At 44.5% G+C, this 20,000-nt stretch overlaps 1 long non-coding RNA gene across 10 annotated transcripts in view; it reads right to left on the bottom strand.

Moving 5' to 3' along the window:
- The window catches only part of LOC135091877 (uncharacterized), a 231,607-nt gene that overhangs the window by 36,733 nt on the left and 174,874 nt on the right, over positions 1-20,000 (bottom strand). For all 10 annotated transcript variants that reach the window (XR_010262669.1, XR_010262671.1, XR_010262670.1 and 7 more), the window contains one exon: positions 18,185-18,302. This is a non-coding gene — a long non-coding RNA (uncharacterized LOC135091877). The remainder of the gene's footprint in view (positions 1-18,184; positions 18,303-20,000) is intronic.

Below are 20,000 nucleotides of genomic sequence, written 5' to 3'. Positions count from 1 at the left end.
GAAAGATAAGAGAGAGAGAGAGAGAGAGAGAGAGAGAGAGAGAGAGAGAGAGAGAGAGAGAGAGAGAGAGAGAGAGAGAGAGAGAGAGTTAATTATTACATAAACGCCACATGTTTTGTCTCATTTCGTTCTAACTAATCTGACTTTAACGGTTCATCCTCTCTCTCTCTCTCTCTCTCTCTCTCTCTCTCTCTCTCTCTCTCTCTCTCTCTCCCTCAGTGTCATTTCTCATAACGTAGCATCTCTCAAATTTATCACTCCTCCCTTACTCACTCCTCTCTTTATGCCTCTCCCTCTTCTTCCTCACCTCTCCCTCCCTGTCCTTCCTTCCTCTCCCTCCCTTCCTTCCCGTGCTTCCTCTCCTCCCCTCTCCTATCTCCCTCTCTCCCTCCCATTTTTCTCTCCACAATCCGCGTCTCTCTGACTGAATCATTGTCCGGATAAATCGTCGCCTCAGAATTTATAGAGTCACCCCTCTTGCCTCCCTCGCCGGTGTCCATTTTCTTTTATACGGTAGCCGCAAAGAAAACGGGAGGTGGACTGCCACTTTTTCACCCCTCAGAGAGAGAGAGAGAGAGAGAGAGAGAGAGAGAGAGAGAGAGAGAGAGAGAGAGATAACTGGGCAGTGATTACAATGGCGAACGTTTCCCAGATCTCTCCGGTCAAGACTAATGGGAGAGGAGGAGGAGGAGGAGGAGGAGGAGGAGGAGGAGGAGGAGGAGGAGGAGGAGGAGGAGGAGGAGGAGGAGGAGGAGGAGAGTGAGAGTAAAGTGAGGGGAGGGAAGAGGTGTGGCTTTAATGACACTCTATTCATCAAGACAGTAAACGGTGAGAGGAGGAGGAGGAGGAGGAGGAGGAGGAGGAGGAGGAGGGGAAAGGAGTGAGGTAGGAAGGAAGGTAGGGATGGGAAAATAGTTATTGTCTCTCTCTCTCTCTCTCTCTTTAATGTTTGCTCTCTCTTCCTCTCCCCTATCTATATTTTCTACCTTTTTTCTCTCCCTTTTACTCTCAATTATCGTTTATTTCCCTTCCTACTCTCTTGATCGCCAATTTTTGAACGCTTTCTTTCCTCCTCACTTCCTCTTCTTCTTTACTCCCCTTTTTTCTCCCTCTTCCTTTTTTATGCCATGTTTTTAATTCTCCGTTTCTTTCTTTCTTTCTTTCTGTTCTATTGTTACACGTATTTTTTTCTTTAATTTTTTCCTTCTTCCTTTCTTTTATTCCATCTTTTTTCCCTATTCTTATCTGCCCTCAACATTCCCCTCCAACCTTCCTTTTTTCCCCTTTCTTTCTCTATTCCTTTGTTTATTTTCTCTTATTGTTTTGTCACTATTCTATTTTCACTGTAACTTTGACTATTTCATATTCTTCTTGTTTCTTTTCATAATTACCTTATTTACTTTTATACTTCTTATTCCTATCTTCATATAATCAAGCTTTTAGGAAGAATGGTAAGGAAAGTAGGGAAGAGAAGAGAGAGAGGGAAGGGAGGAAGGGGAAGGGAAGAGAAGGGAAGGAAGGTGAAGGAAGGAATAAAGAGCATAGAAGGAAGAAAGAAGCTTAGGTGTTAATCTTTAATTGATTGGAGAGAGAGAGAGAGAGAGAGAGAGAGAGAGAGAGAGAGAGAGAGAGAGAGAGAGAGAGAGAGAGAGAGAGAGAGAGAGAGAGAGAGAGAGAGAGAGAGAGAGAGAGAGAGAGAGAGAGAGGAAAAAAGGAGAGAAATATTAACAGGACCTGGAAACTTAGTGATATTGAAGACCTGAAGAGGAAGAGGAGGAGGAGGAGGAGGAGGAGGAGGAGGAGGAGGAGGAGGAGGATGAAGACGAGGAGGAGATAGCAGCGAGATGAGAAGAGTAAATAAAAAAAGAAAATAATAAGATAACAGAAGTAGGAAAATGAAGAGAAAGGATGAAAAGAGAAAAGAAGAGGAGAAAAAGATGGTGAAAAGGAGAGTGAGAGATGGAAGAGAGTGGCAGGGAGAGGCAAGGAGAGCGAGAGAGAGAGCTTGTGAGAGTGAAAGGAAGACAAAAACATAAGAAAGGAGAAAGAAGAAATAGGGAGGGAGACAGGGAGAGGCGGGGAGAGAGAAAAGAAAAGAAAGAAGAGGTAGAATAGTGAAAGGGAGGGAAAAGTATTATAAAGGAGAGGAAGGGAGGGTAAGAGAGAGGCAGGGAGACACAGGGAGAGGCTCGTAGAAGCAAGGGAGAGGCAGGGAGAGGGGAGAGGCGGCGTGATCCGAGGCAGGACAAATGGGGAGGGAGCGGCCTGCAGCTTCACTTAATTGTTGGCGATAAACGGATGTCGGGGAGAAACAGGGAGGCTCATACATCTTCCGGGGAGAGGAGGAGGAGGAGGAGGAGGAGGAGGAGGAGGAGGAGGAGGAGGAGGAGGAGGAGGAGGAGGGTTGGTAGGGAAAGAGAATGGTTTTTACAACACGAAATACACTAGAAGAAGTAGGTGGAGGAGAAGAAGGAGGAGGAAGGGTAGGAGAAGAAGGAGGAGGAGGAGGAGGAGGAGGAGGAGGAGGAGGAGGAGGAGGAGGAGGAGGAGGAGGAAGTAGAAGAAAAAAAAAGAAGAAAAGAAGTGAACAGACGGAGAAAACACGTAAATAAATAAATAAATAATAATAACAACAACAACGATAACAGCAAAACTGATAATAAGAAAAAAGAAAAAAATAAAGAAGAAAAACAAAAATCTTCCATAAAAAAGAGGAAGGAAAAAAACTAAGATAAAATAAAGAGAAAGAGAAAGAGAATAAAGAGAGAGAGAGAGAAAAAAAAAAGACATCCCATTATTTACGTTTACGAGTTGAGAGAGAAGGATTTCCAATTTACACGAGGAGGAGGAGGAGGAGGAGGAGGAGGAGGAGGAGGAGGAGGAGGAGGAGGAGGAGGAAGAGAGGAGAAGGAGGAGTAGGAGGAGACTCGTGAATGGTAGGAAATCCTTCTTGGAGGAAACGGAGGAGCTCATCTGGAGGAAATTTTTCTCTCCGCGCCTTCTGGTGGGAGGAGGAGGAGGAGGAGTGGAGGTAGGAAGAAAGTAAAGTAAGGAATAAGGGAGAAGGAATAGCGAAGGAAGGAAGTAAGAAGATAGAAGTGAAAGAAATAACTAACTTAACCTTTCATTTCTCTTTCCTTTCTTCATCCCATCTCTTTCTCCTATTTCTTTCTCCTATCCCACTTCTTCTCTCCCTCACTAACTTTCTTCCACTCTCCCTCCCTAACTCCATCACTCCTCTCTCCTATCTCTTCCTCCCTTCCTCCATCACTCTCCCAGCTCTCCCTCCCCATCCTCCCTCCTCTCCCTCCCTCTCCCTTTGGCCACTGTGGTCTGAGTTACAGCAATGATCTGATTTGTGAGACTCTGTTTGGAGAGAAAAACCTCCTTCAGAGTCATTCTTCAGTGGAGGGAGGGAGGGAAGGAGGGAGGGAGGAAAGAACAGGAGTGAAAGAAGGAAGGGATGGAGGGAGGGAGGGTTTGAAGGAAAAAAGGAGAGGGAGGTGGAAAGTGAAGAGAAAAATAATGGAATATTGAGGAAGGAAGGATAAAAAAAGGAAGAGAGAAGGAAAAGTTGAAGAAATGGGAAAGAGAAGCATACAACACTACTACTACTACTACTACTACTACTACTACTACTACTACTACTACTACTACCACCACCACCACCACACACATACACACACACAAACACACAACTAAACAATTGATTTAATAACTTCCCTTGCCATCACCCACCACCACCACTACCTCCTCCTTCTCCTCCTCCTCTTTCTCCTCCTCCTCCTCCTCCATCATGAAGCGGCCCCTCCCAGAATTACTCTTCCCCGCCAAGTTACGAGGAACGAGCCACGTAAATCGTAAGGTTGTAAATTCTGTGGGGAAGAATTACTCGATGAAACTTATTGATGACAACTTACTGGTGGGACGTGCTGGAGGAGGAGGAGGAGGAGGAGGAGGAGGAGGAGGAGGAGGAGGAGGAGCATAAAAGAAGACAAAGGAAGAATATTTACAAGTCCTTATACTCTCTGATATAAATTATTCTGTCCAAGAAGTAAGAAGACGAAGGAAGAATTATGAAAAAAATACAAAGAAATCTACAGTAAAATAAAAAAAAATACATAAGCACATACGAAACGAAATAAAACTGAAAAAAGGCCAAAATGAAGAAAGGAAGGAAGAAGATAAACAAACAAACAAACAAACAGAAAAAAATACTCACCAAAGCAAAATCGAACGAAACAAAATGAGAGAAATGAAGAAAATAAAGACTGACATGAAAAACTGAAGAAGGGAGAGAATAAAACTGAAAAAAAATAAATAAAAATAAAAAAATGGCAGAAGGCTAATATTTCTCCCCAAGTAATTAAAGCGAGTCATTATAACACCGTCATCGCATTAATAACAAGCTAATGACATTATTAATGGTAGCCGCTATGATAAGGGTGCTCCTCTTCCTCTTCCTCTTTCTCTTTCTCCTCTTCCTCCTCCTCCCTCTTGAAATGAAGGTGTTTGCTCAGGTTAATTGATTCTACCTGATGATATTGATGGTTAATTAAAGACCACAAGTAATAAACAAGTATTAAGGTATCGACTCGTGTAGGTCAGCGAGGGGAGGAGGAGGAGGAGGAGGAGGAGGAGGAGGAGGAGGAGGAGGAGGAGGAGGAGGAGGAGGAGGAGGAGGAGGAGGAGGAAGAGGAGGAGGAGGAGGAGGAGGAGGAGGAGGAGGAGGATAGGAAGCACTATAAGAATTAGCAGCAGAATACCAGCAGCAGTAGTAGTAGTAGTAGTAGTAGTAGTAGTAGTAGTAGTAGTAGTAGTAGTAGTAGTACTATTACTAAAACAGGTGTAAGCAGGTCATAAAAGCAGGCCAGGTAAGCAGGTCAGGCAGACGCACACGCGCACACACACGCGCACACACACACACACACACACACACACACACACACACACACACACACACACACACACACACACACACACACACACAGAAGGTCAAAAGAAGACACAATGCAGGACGTGGGAGGCGTGGACAGGTAGGATGGAGGATAGAAGCAGCAGCAGGAGGAGGAGGAGGAGGAGGAGGAGGAGGAGGAGGAGGAGGAGGAGGAGGAGGAGGAGGAGGAGGAGGAGGTTGGCAGGCAATGTGGGGGGATCATCAACACGGGACCTCGACCTGTTAACATTACCTAGGTTGAAAGGGGGAGGTTAGAGGGGGGGCCAGGTTTGGAGGCCAGGAGGAGGGGGAGGCAGGTCCGCTAGCGCCCTGCATTAATCATCCCCTGGGCAGGTCGCGGCGGCCTCCCCTCCAGCCTGCCTTGTTCTGGTCGCTACACCCGCAGAAACACACCTCTGAATACTTTTAAAGCCGCTAAAATCATTCGGATATACCCGTTTTTTTTAGCGGATTTTTTTGGGTGGTGGTGGTGGTGGTGGTGGTGGTGGTGGTGGAAGAAATGATAATGATTGTAATAGTTGTTAGTATAGTTTCTCTCCCTTCCACCTCTCTCTCTCTCTCTCTCTCTCTCTCTCTCTCTCTCTCTCTCTCTCTCTCTCTCTCTTGATATGGCACTTTCACTCCCCATTTCATCTAATCTCCCTCCCCTCTCACACATCACCTCTCATCTTACACTCTTATATCCACTACTCTCCCAGTCTTACATAGCAGTCTCCCTTTCAACCTCTCCTCCTCCTCCTCCTCCTCCTCCTTTTCACGAGCTTCTCCTGATCCTCCTTCCTTCATTCCTGCCACTGAGAGGACACTTCGGTTCTCCAACGCTTCTCTCCCTCCTTCCATCTCCCCGCCCCACTCTCTCTCTCTCTCTCTCTCTCTCTCTCTCTCTCTCTCTCTCTCTCTCTCTCTCTCTGCCAACCCAAAACACCCATCCAAACCACAGTCAAATCCCAAAAACTGAAAAAAAAAAAACTTATACCACATCTAACATCAGCCTTTTACAGTCTCCCATCTCCCCACCCTCTCCCCGCTCTCTCTCGCTCTCCCAGAATCAAAGGGCGTAAGAGCCAGACCCTCCCAGACTCTCTCACACTAACCCGCCCATTAGCGAGGAGTTATGGAGTAATTTAGGCGCTCTAGAGGAGACTGCGCTGAGACGATCAACTGGGAGTCACTGGGAGGCACAAGAGACCCGCCACTCCTTACCACTTGTTCCTGGCACTTGTTTGAGAGAATCTGTAATGGCTGGCGCACGCTGGCTCTTGTGGTCTGTGTGTGGGGGGAAGGGAGGGAGTGAGGGGGAAGAGGAAGGGGAGGTGGGAGTGTGTGTGTGTGTGTGTGTGTGTGTGTGTGTGTGTGTGTGTGTGTGTGTGTGTGTGTGTGTGTGTGTGTGTGTGTGTGTGTGTGTGTGTTCCTCTTTGTGCATGATAGAATTAAGCTTAGCGAGTGCCAGAGCCAGAGCCAGAGCCAGAGAGAGAGAGAGAGAGAGAGAGAGAGAGAGAGAGAGAGAGAGAGAGAGAGAGAGAGAGAGAGAGAGAGAGAGAGAGAGAGAGAGAGAGAGAGAGAGAGAGAGAGAGAGAGAGAGAGAGAGAGTAAATGGATTAAGATTCCACCAGTATACATCAACTTCCCATAAAGACACCACCTCCTCTACCTCTTCCTCCTCCTCCTCTTCCTCCTCTTCCTTCTCCTCCTCCTCCTCCTCCTCGAATATCCAGGTAACGACCTAATTAGCCATCGTCAGGCAGGTGTTCGCAAAATTACACGTGGAACATTTGCAAGTCGGTGTTGTCGTAATGTTGTGCCGAGGTCATTACTGGTGTGACCTCTAACCTCTCTCTCTCTCTCTCTCTCTCTCTCTCTCTCTCTCTCTCTCTCTCTCTCTCTCTCTCTCGGTATTACAAATTGTTCTTGCTGTTTCTAAGAAGATATGTGAGAGAGAGAGAGAGAGAGAGAGAGAGAGAGAGAGAGAGAGAGAGAGAGAGAGAGAGAGAGAGAGAGAGAGAGAGAGAGAGAGAGAGAGAGAGAGAGAGAGAGAGAGAGAGAGAGAGAGAGAGAGAGAGAGAGAGAGAGAGAGAGAGAGAGAGAGAGAGAGAGAGAGAGAGAGAGAGAGAGAGAGAGAGAGAGAGAGAGAGAGAGAGAGAGAGAGAGAGAGAGAATTAGAGATAGAGGAATCACTTCATTCTCTCACCCCCACTGACAAAGAAACACAAATTCAAATATAAAGAAAACGAAAAACAAGAAAAGAGAAAAGAGAAAAAGTACAGAACGAATAAAAAAAAGACAGACGAAAAAGAAAAAAAAATAAATCTCAGGTTTTTTTTTTCTCTTCCTCTCTCCAGTTTCCTTTGACGGAGGAATCAAAGGGAAGGTAAATGGGAGGGTAAACTCAAGTAAACTCAGGTGTTCGTCTGAGCATCAGGTAAGTCAATAGGAAGTTAATGATATAAAACCTTGTCACCTCACTTGAACAGAAAATGGAAAGGGTGACGTAATGAAGCAGAGAGAGAGAGAGAGAGAGAGAGAGAGAGAGAGAGAGAGAGAGAGAGAGAGAGAGAGAGAGAGAGAGAGAGAGAGAGAGAGAGAGAGAGAGAGAGAGAGAGAGAGAGAGACAGAGAGAGAGAGAGAGACAGAGACAGAGAGAGAGAGAGAGAGAGAGAGAGAGAGAGAGAGAGAGAGAGAGAGAGAGAGAGAGAGAGAGAGAGAGAGAGAGAGAGAGAGAGAGAGAGAGAGAGAGAGAGATCATTAGAAAAAAAGAGGGGAGAAAAGGAAGAGGAAAAAATTATCAGAAATGAAGAAGGAAGAGGAATAGGAGAGAATAATCAATAAAGAAGGAAGAAGAGGAAGAGGAGAGAACGATAAAAATATGAAGAACGGGAAGAGAGAGCTAATAATCAGAGAAAGAGACAAAGGAAGAAGAGAAGGAAGAAGAAAGAATGAGAAGTAAATGAGAAGGAAGGAAAGGAAAAGTGGAGACGAAAATGATCAGTAAAAAAGGAAGGAAGATGAGGAGGAGGAGGAGGAGGAGGAGGAGGAGGGAAGACTGGTACTCCTCCCATTAATGTCACACGTCACAACACACACACCATCAAATCCAAACCTGTGACGATGATAAATGTCTCTTGCCCTCCACCCCTCCACCCCTCCATCCCTCCACCTTTCCCTTCAGTGCCTTTTCATGTCCCTCCCTTCGCACCTCTTCATCCCCACACGCGTTTTATCTCCTTTTCATCTCCACCAATTTTTTTTCTCCCTTTGGCTTCTCCCTCAGTTTCTCTCTCCCTCTCTTCGTTCTTAATTTCTCTCCGTTTTACTTTTCATGTCTCTCTTTCTCCCCTTCTCCTTCTCTCTCTCTCTCTCTCTCTCTCTCTCTCTCTCTCTCTCTCTCTCTCTCTCTCTCTCTCTCTCTCTCTCTCTCTCTCTCTCTTCTATATCGGTTTTTCTCACCCCTTCGCTTCTACCTCAGTTTCTTTCTCCTTTTCTCTTTATCTCCCTTCTATCTTCAGTTTTCTTCCTCCCTTTGTCTCATCCTTTCTCCCTTCCTCTCTATCTTTTTCTCCTTTTCGCTTTCAGTTTCTCTCTCTCTCTCTCTCTCTCTCTCTCTCTCTCTCTCTCTCTCTCTCTCTCTCTCTCTCTCTCTCTCTCTCTCTCTCTCTCTCTCTCTCATGTCTCTTTCTCTCCCTCTCTCTTTTTTCTCTTCCTTTCTCTCTCTCTTTCCTGTGAGATGGAAGCTTGATCAGTGAAATTGATAGAAGTATTTTGGCTTTAAGGACGAGGATGTGTTAATAGAGACTAATTAGTGAAAACGATGGTGCCATTATCCCTCTCTCTCTCTCTCTCTCTCTCTCTCTCTCTCTCTCTCTCTCTCTCTCTCTCTCTCTCTCTCTCTCTCTGGTATGGGTTGCGTTTCTAGTTGGTGTGTGTGTGTGTGTGTGTGTGTGTGTGTGTGTGTGTGTGTGTGTGTGTGTGTGTGTGTGTGTGTGTGTGTGTGTGTGTGTGAATTAGGTTAAGTTAGGTTGATAATAAAAGATTAAGTTATCATCTTCATAACTCACAGTTCACTACTCTTATCTGTCTCTCTCCTCTCACTTCTCTCTTACTCACTCTCCCCTCATCACTCACTGTCACGCTCCTCCTCCTCCTCCTCTTCTTCCTCCTCCTCCTCTTTCTCCTCCATTTCCTCCTCTCTCTCCTCACCTCCAGTAACCTTACGGCTTCCTCCTTTCCTCCATCCATCTCCTCCGTCTTCGTCAAGTTTTCTCTCCCTTCTCTCCATCATCTATCTGTCTCCTGTGCTTTCCTCCTCCTTCTTCATCATCTCCTCTGTTACCCTCCATTTCTCTCCCTTCCTCCTCCTTCTCCTTCTTCTCCTTCCCTCTCCCTCCTTCCCATTTTTCTGCAACTCAACAAGGTTTGGTTCTTTTTCTTCCTACATTCTCTTCCTTCCTTCCTCTTCCTTTAATTCTTTAATAGTTTAATTCAACAGGTTTTTATATAATTTTCTTCTACATTCTCTCCTTTTCTCTCCTTCCTTCCTTTCTCTTCCTTTAATTCTCTAACTCAATAAGGGTTTTCTTTCATTCTCTCCTGCATCCTTTACTCTGTTTCCTTTCTCTTCCGTTTCCTTCTCTATAACACTCCTTCAACTTCTTCACACACACACACACACACACACACACACACACTCACCACCCCATTCCTCCCCACACACACACAATTTGAGGTTTATAAGCGTGACTGCAAATACTTTTCGGTGCTGCCACATTCACGTTACTAATTAAGGTATGAACCGCCACCAAAAATCGCAGGTAACACGAAGGTAGACCATTTCCAGAGCAAGCCAGTTGGTTTGTGTTGGAAATAAATTGTTTTCTTTATTCCCTTTTGAGCGTCGAGGCGTTCAAGTGGTGTGTAGTTCGAAGGTTCTGGCGTGTATTGTGATGTAGATGTCTAAGTACATTTAACTCTCTTATTTCTTACTTTTTCTTGGTTTTACTTTGATATTTATTTAGTGAAGGCGTGAAATGGTCAGTGATTTGAAGTTGTTAAGATTCAGACGCATTAAAATACATGGTAAGTAGTTTTAACTCATATTTCTTACTTCTTTCTCACTTAGATATGTACTGAAGGTACAAAAAGTTATTCAGAAGAAAAATGATCATTGATTTGAAATGATTAAAGTTTATACGCATTTAAATACATGATAGGTACTTATAACTTTCATATCTTTCCTTTTCGTCTTGGTTCTATTAATATATTTACTTAGTGAAGATACAAAAGGTTGTTCAGAGAAGAAATGGTCACTGATTTGGAGTTATTAAGATTTAGACGCAAAGTAAATAGCCTTGTTTCTCTTTTTTTAATTCTTTTTCTTTTCTCTGCATTAAATATTTGGAAATGCAAGTCGTTTATTCCGAAATATACGAGATTTAACGAAAATATGTCCTGTTATTAGTATTTTATTACGATTTACACGCGAGCCACCTCCTATTTTTTTTTTTTTTTTTATGAATTTTACACCACTAAATTTATAGGAATATTCAGAAATGCATGTCGTTTATTCTGAAATGCGCGTGTGACGTAGAGAAAATACCTCCACTTATTAGACACTTTATTATGATTTAAATGACACTTTTTTCTTTTTTTTTCCTATAGCTTATTTTCACTCCACGAAATATATTAATCTTCAGAAATCCATGGCGTTTATTTTCAAATGTGCGCGTGACTTGAAGAAAATATGTCCAGTTATTAGAGATTTTATCATGATTTAGAAGCGGGTTTTATTTTCGTTTTTCTGTTGTTTCCCTCCGTCAATTATTTACGAATGTTCAGAAATGCGTATCGTTTTTAAATTAACCTGTGACTTCAAGAAAATATGTTCACTTATTAGAGACTTTATTATGATTTAGACGTGCAATAAATAGTTCCTTTCTTCTTCATTTTTTTTTTCTATTATTTTCACTCAAATATGTATCAATGTATGTCGTTTGTGTTCATATAAATAAAAAAAAAATGTTCAATGATTTTTAGTTTACGGTTCAGACTTGCTTTCTGTTTAACATTTTTGTTTTTATTTATTTATTTATTTGCTTATTTATTGGTTTATTAATCTATTTATTTATATTTTTGCGCTATATAATATGCACACGAGGTATACAAATTTTGATTTCTATTTAAACTCTCTCTCTCTCTCTCTCTCTCTCTCTCTCTCTCTCTCTCTCTCTCTCTCTCTTATAATGATTAGTGAGTAAAATATGTAAAGATTGAGTTGAAAAAAACCTTCTTATGATTTACACGAGAGAGAGAGAGAGAGAGAGAGAGAGAGAGAGAGAGAGAGAGAGAGAGAGAGAGAGAGAGAGAGAGAGAGAGAGAGAGAGAGAGAGAGCAGCCAAACAAGCAGAAGAGGACGAAAAAAAGATTCGAGAGAGAGAGAGAGAGAGAGAGAGAGAGAGAGAGAGAGAGAGAGAGAGAGAGAGAGAGAGAGAGGAAGAGAGAGTGTCCGTGGGTCCCCTGCTCAGGTCGTCGCATAACAGAAAACGGAGCCATAACCCTCACAGGGGAGACTATTCAAACTCGCAACAGGCGCCACACACTCTTGCAAAATCCCACAAGAGCGAGGCCCCAAAAATACACAGCGCTCGAGACAATTGGCGAAGGAAAAAAAATATATGAAGGTGTAAAATAATACGCTTGGTGAGAGAGGAAAAAAAAAAAAAAAAGGGGGCCAGAAAAAATACACGCTAGGATTCTGAGGGGGAAAAAAGTGGGAAAAAAGTGTTCAGGGGAGAGAAACAGAGGGAAAAAAAGACGAAATAGTTTACCTGGTGAAGGAATAGAAGTTTTATGATGTGGTTTTGCATGTGAAGAACCGATTATTGGTAAAGACACATTCTCTCCCTCTCTCTCTCTCTCTCTCCCTCCCCGTCTCTCTCTCTTACTCTCACACGGGTTAGAGGGAAAAATGTGCCAAATGGAGAGGGAGGAAAGAGACGAGAATTGCGCATAGGAGGAGAGGAGAGATGGAGGTAAGTAAGCAATAGACAGGAGGAGAGAATGGAAATGAAGGGGAGAGGAAGAGGGAGGTATAAATGGAGAAATAGGAGAGATCAAATGGAAAGGGAAGAGGAATGGAAAGAAGAACAAGAAGAATGAAAGAAGAATTATTGCTAAGAAAAGAAGTAAATAATATAGAAAGTGGTGGAAAGATTAAAGGAAGGAAGAAGAGAGGAAAGGAGAAAGAGGGAGAGAAAGAGAGAAAAAGAGAGAGAGAGAAAGAGGAAGAGTGAAGAGCGTTGAAAGATGCCAATATATATTTACACATCCCTAGAGAGAGAGAGAGAGAGAGAGAGAGAGAGAGAGAGAGAGAGAGAGAGAGAGAGAGAGAGAGAGAGAGAGAGAGAGAGAGAGAGAGAGAGAGAGAGAGAGAGAGAGAGAGGAAGACCAAACTGCTCTACTTTGTATTTATTACCTCAGACACGTGTTTTCTCTCTCACTCTCTCACTCTTCCCCTCACTCTCACTCACTCTCACTGCTGTGCCCTCCGCCCCTGCGCAGGAAGAGGAGGAGGAGGAGGAGGAGGAGGAAGAGGGAAGAAGAGGCAGGAGAGGTGTGCATGGAGTCTGTAGAAGAAGAAGAAGAAGAAGAAGAAGAAGAAGAAGAAGAAGAAGAAGAAGAAGAAGAAGAAGAAGAAGAAGAAGAAGAAGAAGAAGAAGAAGAAGAAGAAGAAGAAGAAGAAGAAGAGAGGAGGAGGAGGAGGAGGAGGAGGAGGAGGTCACTCTTATCAACTGGATTACTCACCATCACGACCTCCAACTACGATAAGGAGGAGGAGGAGGAGGAATAATAGTAATAATAATAATAATAATAATAATAATAATAATAATAATAATAAGAAGAAGAAGAAGAAGAAGAAGAAGAAGAAGAACAACAACAACAACAACAACAACAACAACAACAACAACAACAACAAAAACAACACGAGCAACAACAACAAGGAAATAAGAACGAGAAAAAATGACAAGGAGGAGAACGAAAGGCTGAGAAAACACACACACACACACACACACACACACACACACACACACACACACACACACACACACACACACACACTGTCGGCTGTCAACCACTCGAGAGCATTACTTTTACCCTTGTGATCGCTAAAATTGCATTAAAAAAAAAACCAGACCAAAATAAACCTAACTTAACCTTACAATAGCACTCAAAATCCTAGTCTATCATACCCTAACGAGACTGAAGGAGATGTAAGGGAGTTTGGTCTTTAGGTATAAGGGGCGTAAGGGTGAAAACTGGCCCTAATGAGGTGGTGTGGGCGCCCTAAGTAAGCATGTCAGGTGTGTCTTGTGAATATCATGAGAGAGTGAGTGAAATATGTCATAGTAAAAACGATAGTATCTTTGTGTGTGTGTGTTTGTGAGTGTGGGTTGGGAAGAGAGAGGGGAAGGGAGGGGAAGAAAGGCAGCTGTCAGAGTGGCGGGATTAATGGCGGGAGGGTGGTGGTGGTGGTGGTGGTTTGTGAAATGTTTGTGATGTTGAGGTTATAAAGAAAGTACTAGGAGAAGAAGAAGAAGAAGAAGAAGAAGAAGAAGAAGAAGAAGAAGAAGAAGAAGAAGAAGAAGAAGAAGAAGAAGAAGAAGAAGAAGAGGAGAGAAGACGATGACGAAGAAAAGAGAAAAATAATAATAAAAATAACAGCACACACACACACACACACACACACACACACACACACACACACACACACACACACACACACACACACACACACAGAAGCAACAGTACAAGTGAAAGAGGACTAGAAACATCTTCCTCTACCTCTAAACTCCCCACAAAATACCTCCCACAACCCCACCCTCCCCTTCCCTCCCCTTCCCTCACCTTACCTCACCCTAGTCAATAAACAAACTGAAGAATCACCTTTATTTCACGCCCAGGTAATCTCTATGTTCCCCCGCTCGCCTTTCATTACTTGCTCTGCCGGGGGGAGCATAATGCTATATAATCCTGGCGAAAAACAGCCACCACCAATACCAAATGACGTATAGTATAATGAGACTCGGGCCAGGACAGGGCTACACCACACCAGTCCTTAAGGTTGGCACTCTTTCATTCCCGCATTGGGTTTGAGGTCTTTTGGTGTTTCGGCAGGTAAGTTCACGTTTTCTTTAGGTCCACATTACTTGTGTGACTAATGGCGTACATTTATTAATTCTTAAATGTCGTTATTATAAACATTTATGGCCCGTGTGTGCGGGTTAAGTTAGGAAAGGGAGCGGTTAAGTTAGGAAGGGAGCGCAGTGTGTGGTTACGATACATTTCTCGTGTGTGTGTGTGTGTGTGTGTGTGTGTGTGTGTGTGTGTGTGTGTGTGTGTGTGTGTGTGTGTGTGTGTGTGTGTGTGCTTGTTGATTTTTTAACAGCCGGTGTGTGTTGCGGAGAGGGGACGGTGATGTGTGTGTGTGTGTGTGTGTGTGTGTGTGTGTGTGTGTGTGTGTGTGTGTGTGTGTGTGTGTGTGTGTGTGTGTGTGTGTGTTAAGGTAGTGATCATTATCTTTCATGACCTTTGGACCTTAGAGTCAATCTCTCTCTCTCTCTCTCTCTCTCTCTCTCTCTCTCTCTCTCTCTCTCTCTCTCTCCCTCGTACCCTTCTACTCTCGCTTTCCTTCCCATCACCTCCCTTACTCCAATTCATCCTCATCCTTATTCTCTCCCAGCCCCTCTCCCTCCCTCTCCCTCACTCCTTCAATTCACTCCTCATCTTTGTACATTCTCACCCTCACTCCTTCAATTCACTCTCCCTCATTCTTCTTGACACATCGTTTGAATGTTGTCCTTTTTACTCTCCCAGCTGGCTCTTCATCCTCGCACCTCTCCCTTCTCTCACTCTCCCCCTTTCTCACACTCTCATACGTCTCTCCACGAACTCTCACTTACACTCCCTTCTCTCACCCGTAACACCCCAAAAAGCTCTCCCATAGTATCATCTCACACCTCTCCCTGGCTCTCCCTCACTCTCACTCAAAACACACACACACACACACACACACACAATCTCTCACCCACAATGTCATCTCCCAAAACCGCTCTCTTTCTTCCCTGTCTCCCTCGCCTCCAACCACTCGGACTCCCACTCACCCAAAACAGTGAAAAAAATAACTCACCACAGTATCATCTCTCAAACTCCTTTCGCATCTCTCCCATTCCCTTTCGTTGCGTCCCCTCCCTCTCCCTCTCCTCCCACACCGTCCCCCATCCCTCTCCCCCAACCCAACCAGAGGCGGGCCGGTAAAAACAAGATCCAGAACAACGTGTATTGGCACTGTGGACAACGAAGTGCCGTCTTGGGGACCGAACGGATAAGATCGGTCTCAGGTGGGGCGGTGTATCGATTTCGGATACCGGCGGGTCTGTCCGGAATGCTTAGCGGCGCCCACGGTCTACTAAGCACGCCGTCAGTCTACCAAGGGCGGCGTGAGGCTGAGGGAACATGGGTGGCGGTGATGGGGTGATGGGTGATGATGTGATGGTGGTGATAGATGGGGGAGGGTCAGCTTGGAGTCTAAGGAAGGAGTAAGGGAGGGTAAAGGGGAGCTAAGGAAAGGGAGATAGAGAAGGGTTTGGTTTTAGTTTAGACTAAGGGAGTAAGAGAGGGGTAGGAAGGTTAAGGAAAAGAGAGATGGAAAGGGAAGAAGAGAGGGGGAAAAGTGATAAGTTGTGTGAACGAAAGAAGGGAGATACGGCATACGAAAGATAAGAAATAGGAATAAGGGAGACGGAAATGAACGAAGAAATGATTAAAAGCGTGAATAAAAAAAATATTTACAGGGTGACCATGGAGAAAAAAAGGGAGAGTGTGAAGGAAGGGTGTCAGGGTGAATGAAAAAAAAGGTAGGTATAAGATAGGAAATAAGGGAGGAACAAGTTATTTAGAGTGAAAGGGAGAGAAAGGGAGTGAAGTATAGAAGGAATAAAAGGGAAAATGAGAGGGAAAAGTGAAGGAAGGAAGGAAGGATGAAAGGAAGAAAGGAGAGAAGGGAGGGAGGGAGGGAGGAAGGGAGAGAGGATGTGGAATGGATGGTAGAGGTGGAAAGGGAGAAAGGAAGGAAAGTGCGGGTATTTTTCATGCGCTCTCTCTCTCTCTCTCTCTCTCTCTCTCTCTGTGTGTGTGTGTGTGTGTCTGTCCCCTAAAACGAGAAACTATCTCAGTGAGCAAGTGAGAGAGAGGCTCCAATGCTCGTTTATGGCGAGAGAGCGAGCGAGAGAGCGAGAGAGCGAGAGCGAGAGAGAGAGAGAGAGAGAGAGAGAGAGAGAGAGAGAGAGAGAGAGAGAGAGAGAGAGAGAGAGAGAGAGAGAGAGAGAGAGAGAGAGAGAGAGAGAGCACAAACCTGACGTAGAAAGAGAGAGTGAACCAGTTTGAGAAAGAAACGAGAGAGAGAGAGAGAGAGAGAGAGAGAGAGAGAGAGAGAGAGAGAGAGAGAGAGAGAGAGAGAGAGAGAGAGAGAAATGCGTGGCGCACCTCCCACCTCCGACCTCCCGTGAAAGAGGTGACTTATTCGTCCGACACCTTCTCAAATGGAGGCGATTTATCAGCAATGAAGCCCTCCATATTGGTTCTCTGGCGTGGAGGAGGGGGCGGAGGGACTCAGGAGGGACTGAGAGGGTGGAGGAGGGACTGGGCTCGCCTGGGAGGGACTGGGGAGGGGAGGGAAGGGAGGGAAGAGGAAGAAAAATGACTGGAAATGTAGGAATATCAGACGCTTCAGAGCTGCTTTTCCCGCGCTAGAGGTGAGCGGAGGAAAAATGAGGCTGAGGAGAGGTGTTTTGTGGCCGTGGAGGGAAGGTGGAGGGGAGGGACGTGGAAGGATGGGTGGAGGGAGAGCAAGGAGGGAAGAGAGATGGAGGAAACGTGGCGCTTGCACAGGATGGGCGGGACGTGAAGGGGAGAGATGGAGGGATGGAGGGATGGAGGAAACATGGGTGGAGGGAAGGTACGAGGTGGAAGTTTTGGGAGAGGAGGGAACATGGAGGGAAGATGAAGTGGAGATGCAGGAAAGTAGAAGGCAAGAAAGGAAAAAAAAAATGAAAAATGAACTACAACTTTGAACGAAGGAAGAACAGAGAGACTGAGAGAGAGAAGAAGAGAGAGAGAGAGAGAGTGACTGAAGGAAACTGGAGGAAACTGAAGGAGGTACGGAGGGAAAAAGTGGAGGGGAAAGCCATATTAAGACCTCAACTTCCCTCCATCACCCGCGTGGCGTTAGTCGTGCAGGAAAAATGAGAAAAAAAGAAGAAAAAAAAATGCAATGAGGTTTCAGTCGAGGTAAACAAACTACTGCCATCATGGAAGCTACTTGGGGGGGACACCTTTCATATTTCTCCCTCGCCTCGCTTCCTTATTCACACGAGGAGAGGAGGAAGAGGAGGAGGAAGAGAAGGAGGAGGATGAGGAGGAAGAGAGAGGATGATCTAGGCTATCTTGAGGCTTTCTACACCCTGAAATACCCTTAGAAAACTAAAATTCAGTAACTATATCTGAAAAAAAACGAGAAAACAAGAGGAAGAATAAGAGGAGGAGGAAGAGGAAGAGGAAAGAGGAGGAAGAAAGAGGATGAACTTGGATATTCTGAAGCTATTACTCTGAAACACGTTGATATATCCTCTTGAAATTCGAAGAACACCAACAATTGTTAAAAATACGAGTATGTATGTATGTGTGTAGCTACAAAGGAGGAGGAAGAATAGAATGAAAAATAGAAAAATGTTACTTCAGATTCCTAACACCGTAAAACAACCATAAACACATTCCAGAATTCTAAGAAATACCGAAAATCACAGAAAAAATTATACGTAAATAGATACTGAAAAAAAAAAAAGAAAAGAAAAGAAAAAAAAAGACAGGAAGAATAGGAAGTTAAACAATGCACTTTTAACCCTTTAATTCCTTGAAAACACCTTTAAAAAACAAAAGCACACTGGAAATTTGGCTGAAAAAGACATGTACAGTAAAAAATAAAAGGTAAACAACGTTCTTTAAAATCTTGAACATCATAAAAACACCATTAAAAAAAAAATTAAACTGAAAAAGAACGAGAGAGAGAGAGAGAGAGAGAGAGAGAGAGAGAGAGAGAGAGAGAGAGAGAGAGAGAGAGAGAGAGAGAGAGAGAGAGAGAGAGAGTCAAGGCAAAAATTTCCACAAAGATGCACCACCTACCTCGTTTCTCTCCCTCTTACACTCTCTCGCTCACTGTGGAAGGGGTCACGTGTTGTCAGAGCATCAGTCTCGCTGCAGCCACCGGAGAGGAGGGATGTGCGCCGCTCCCTCGCTCACCCTGTCGATAAAACACCGCTCTCATAACTTGCCCCGCGTTATGGCCGGCGGCTAAAATATTGACGCCCTCCGCTCGGGTCACAGATAAATCGCGGTGAAATATGACGGAGAAAATTACACCATACAAGATTTCCCTTCTGAAATATGGCCAATTTTAGGGCTGACCCCATTTGAATACCCCCCGTGGCCGTCCCTAAGGGAGAGAGAGGGAGAGGGAGAGGGAGAGAGAAAGAGAGGGGAGGGAAAACGGAACGGAGGGTGAAAGGGGAGGGTGAGAAAATGCAAAAATCATCAGGGGTCAAAAAATATATGATTAAAGATAAATAAATTGAAGGGAGAGGGTGAGAGGGAGAGGGGAGAGAGGGAGAGGGAACTGACCAGTATTAAGTCAGCCATTTGTCAAGTGTCTGGAGCCTAATATGCTTATTGTGCAATCCTTTCCCCTCTCCCTCGCTCTCCCCCTCTCCCTCTCTCCCTCCCTCTCTCTCTTTCTCATATACTCTCCCTTCCCCTCCTTGTGTACACATAAGTAAAGAATGGGAAGAGCAGGAGGAGGAGGAGGAGGAGGAGGAGGAGGAGGAGGAGGAAAAATAGGATAAAAATGAGAAAAAAAAGAAATAATAATAATGACGATAATAATAATGATGATTATGATAATAATAATAATAATAATAGTAATAATAATAATAATAATATTAATAATAATAATAATAATAACAACAACAACAATAATAATATTAATAATAATAATTTTAAAACTTACAAATAAAACGAACAAATCAAAATATATAAACATACTAAAAAAAAAAATCAAAGCAAAAAGAAAAATACTCTCTCTCTCTCTCTCTCTCTCTCTCTCTCTCTACAACACCCAATAATAGACGACACTCTTCATCTCTTCTCTTCTCTCTCTCTCTCTCTCTCTCTCTCTCTCTCTCTCTCTCTCTCTCTCTCTCTCTCTCTCACTCTCTGTCTCCTAATTCTACGCCTTTCCTCTCCTTCCTCCACGTCTTTCCTCCGTCCCTCCTCACCCTCTTGCCCATATCTCCCTCCTATGAAGTTCCCTATATGTTTCCTCTTTTCTCCATCCCTCCCTCCTCCTCTCCCTCTCTCTCTTTCTCCCCCCCCCAGAAATAATGTATATCCCTCCTCTCCTACACTAGAGAAAATAAAACATAATTAAGTGTTTCTCCAAAGGCTGTGTAAGTTACTCCTCCTCCTCCTCCTCCTCCTCCTCCTCCTCCTCCTCCTCCTCCTCCTCCTCCTCCTCTAACTGCGCCAGTGATATACGTTTGACGTCTATTGCGACACTGTATGAAGGGAGGAGGAGGAGGAGGAGGAGGAGGAGGAAGAGGAGGAGGAGGAGGAGGAGGAGGAGGAGGAGGAGGAGGAGGAGGAGGGGCGTATGTGGTGATTTTTCAAGGTGGAGAAGGAAAGATTGTACTGCAGGGAGGATAGAGGAGTGGAGAGGTGGAGGAGAGGAGTGGAGGGAGTGTGGTACTGGTGGTGGTGGTGGAGGAGGAGCAGGAGGAGGAGGAGGAGGAGGAGGAGGTGGTAGTGCTGGTGGTGATTAATGGTGACAAATGGTGAGCAGAGAGAGAGAGAGAGAGAGAGAGAGAGAGAGAGAGAGAGAGAGAGAGAGAGAGAGAGAGAGAGAGAGAGAGAGAGAGAGAGAGAGAGAGAGAGAGGGTTTATGCAA

Source organism: Scylla paramamosain, chromosome 38 (assembly GCF_035594125.1).
Source record: "Scylla paramamosain isolate STU-SP2022 chromosome 38, ASM3559412v1, whole genome shotgun sequence".
In the NCBI taxonomy this organism is placed as follows: domain Eukaryota; kingdom Metazoa; phylum Arthropoda; class Malacostraca; order Decapoda; family Portunidae; genus Scylla; species Scylla paramamosain.
Note: the sequence above shows the minus strand (reverse complement) of the source record. Positions and strands in the feature narration are given on the sequence as shown.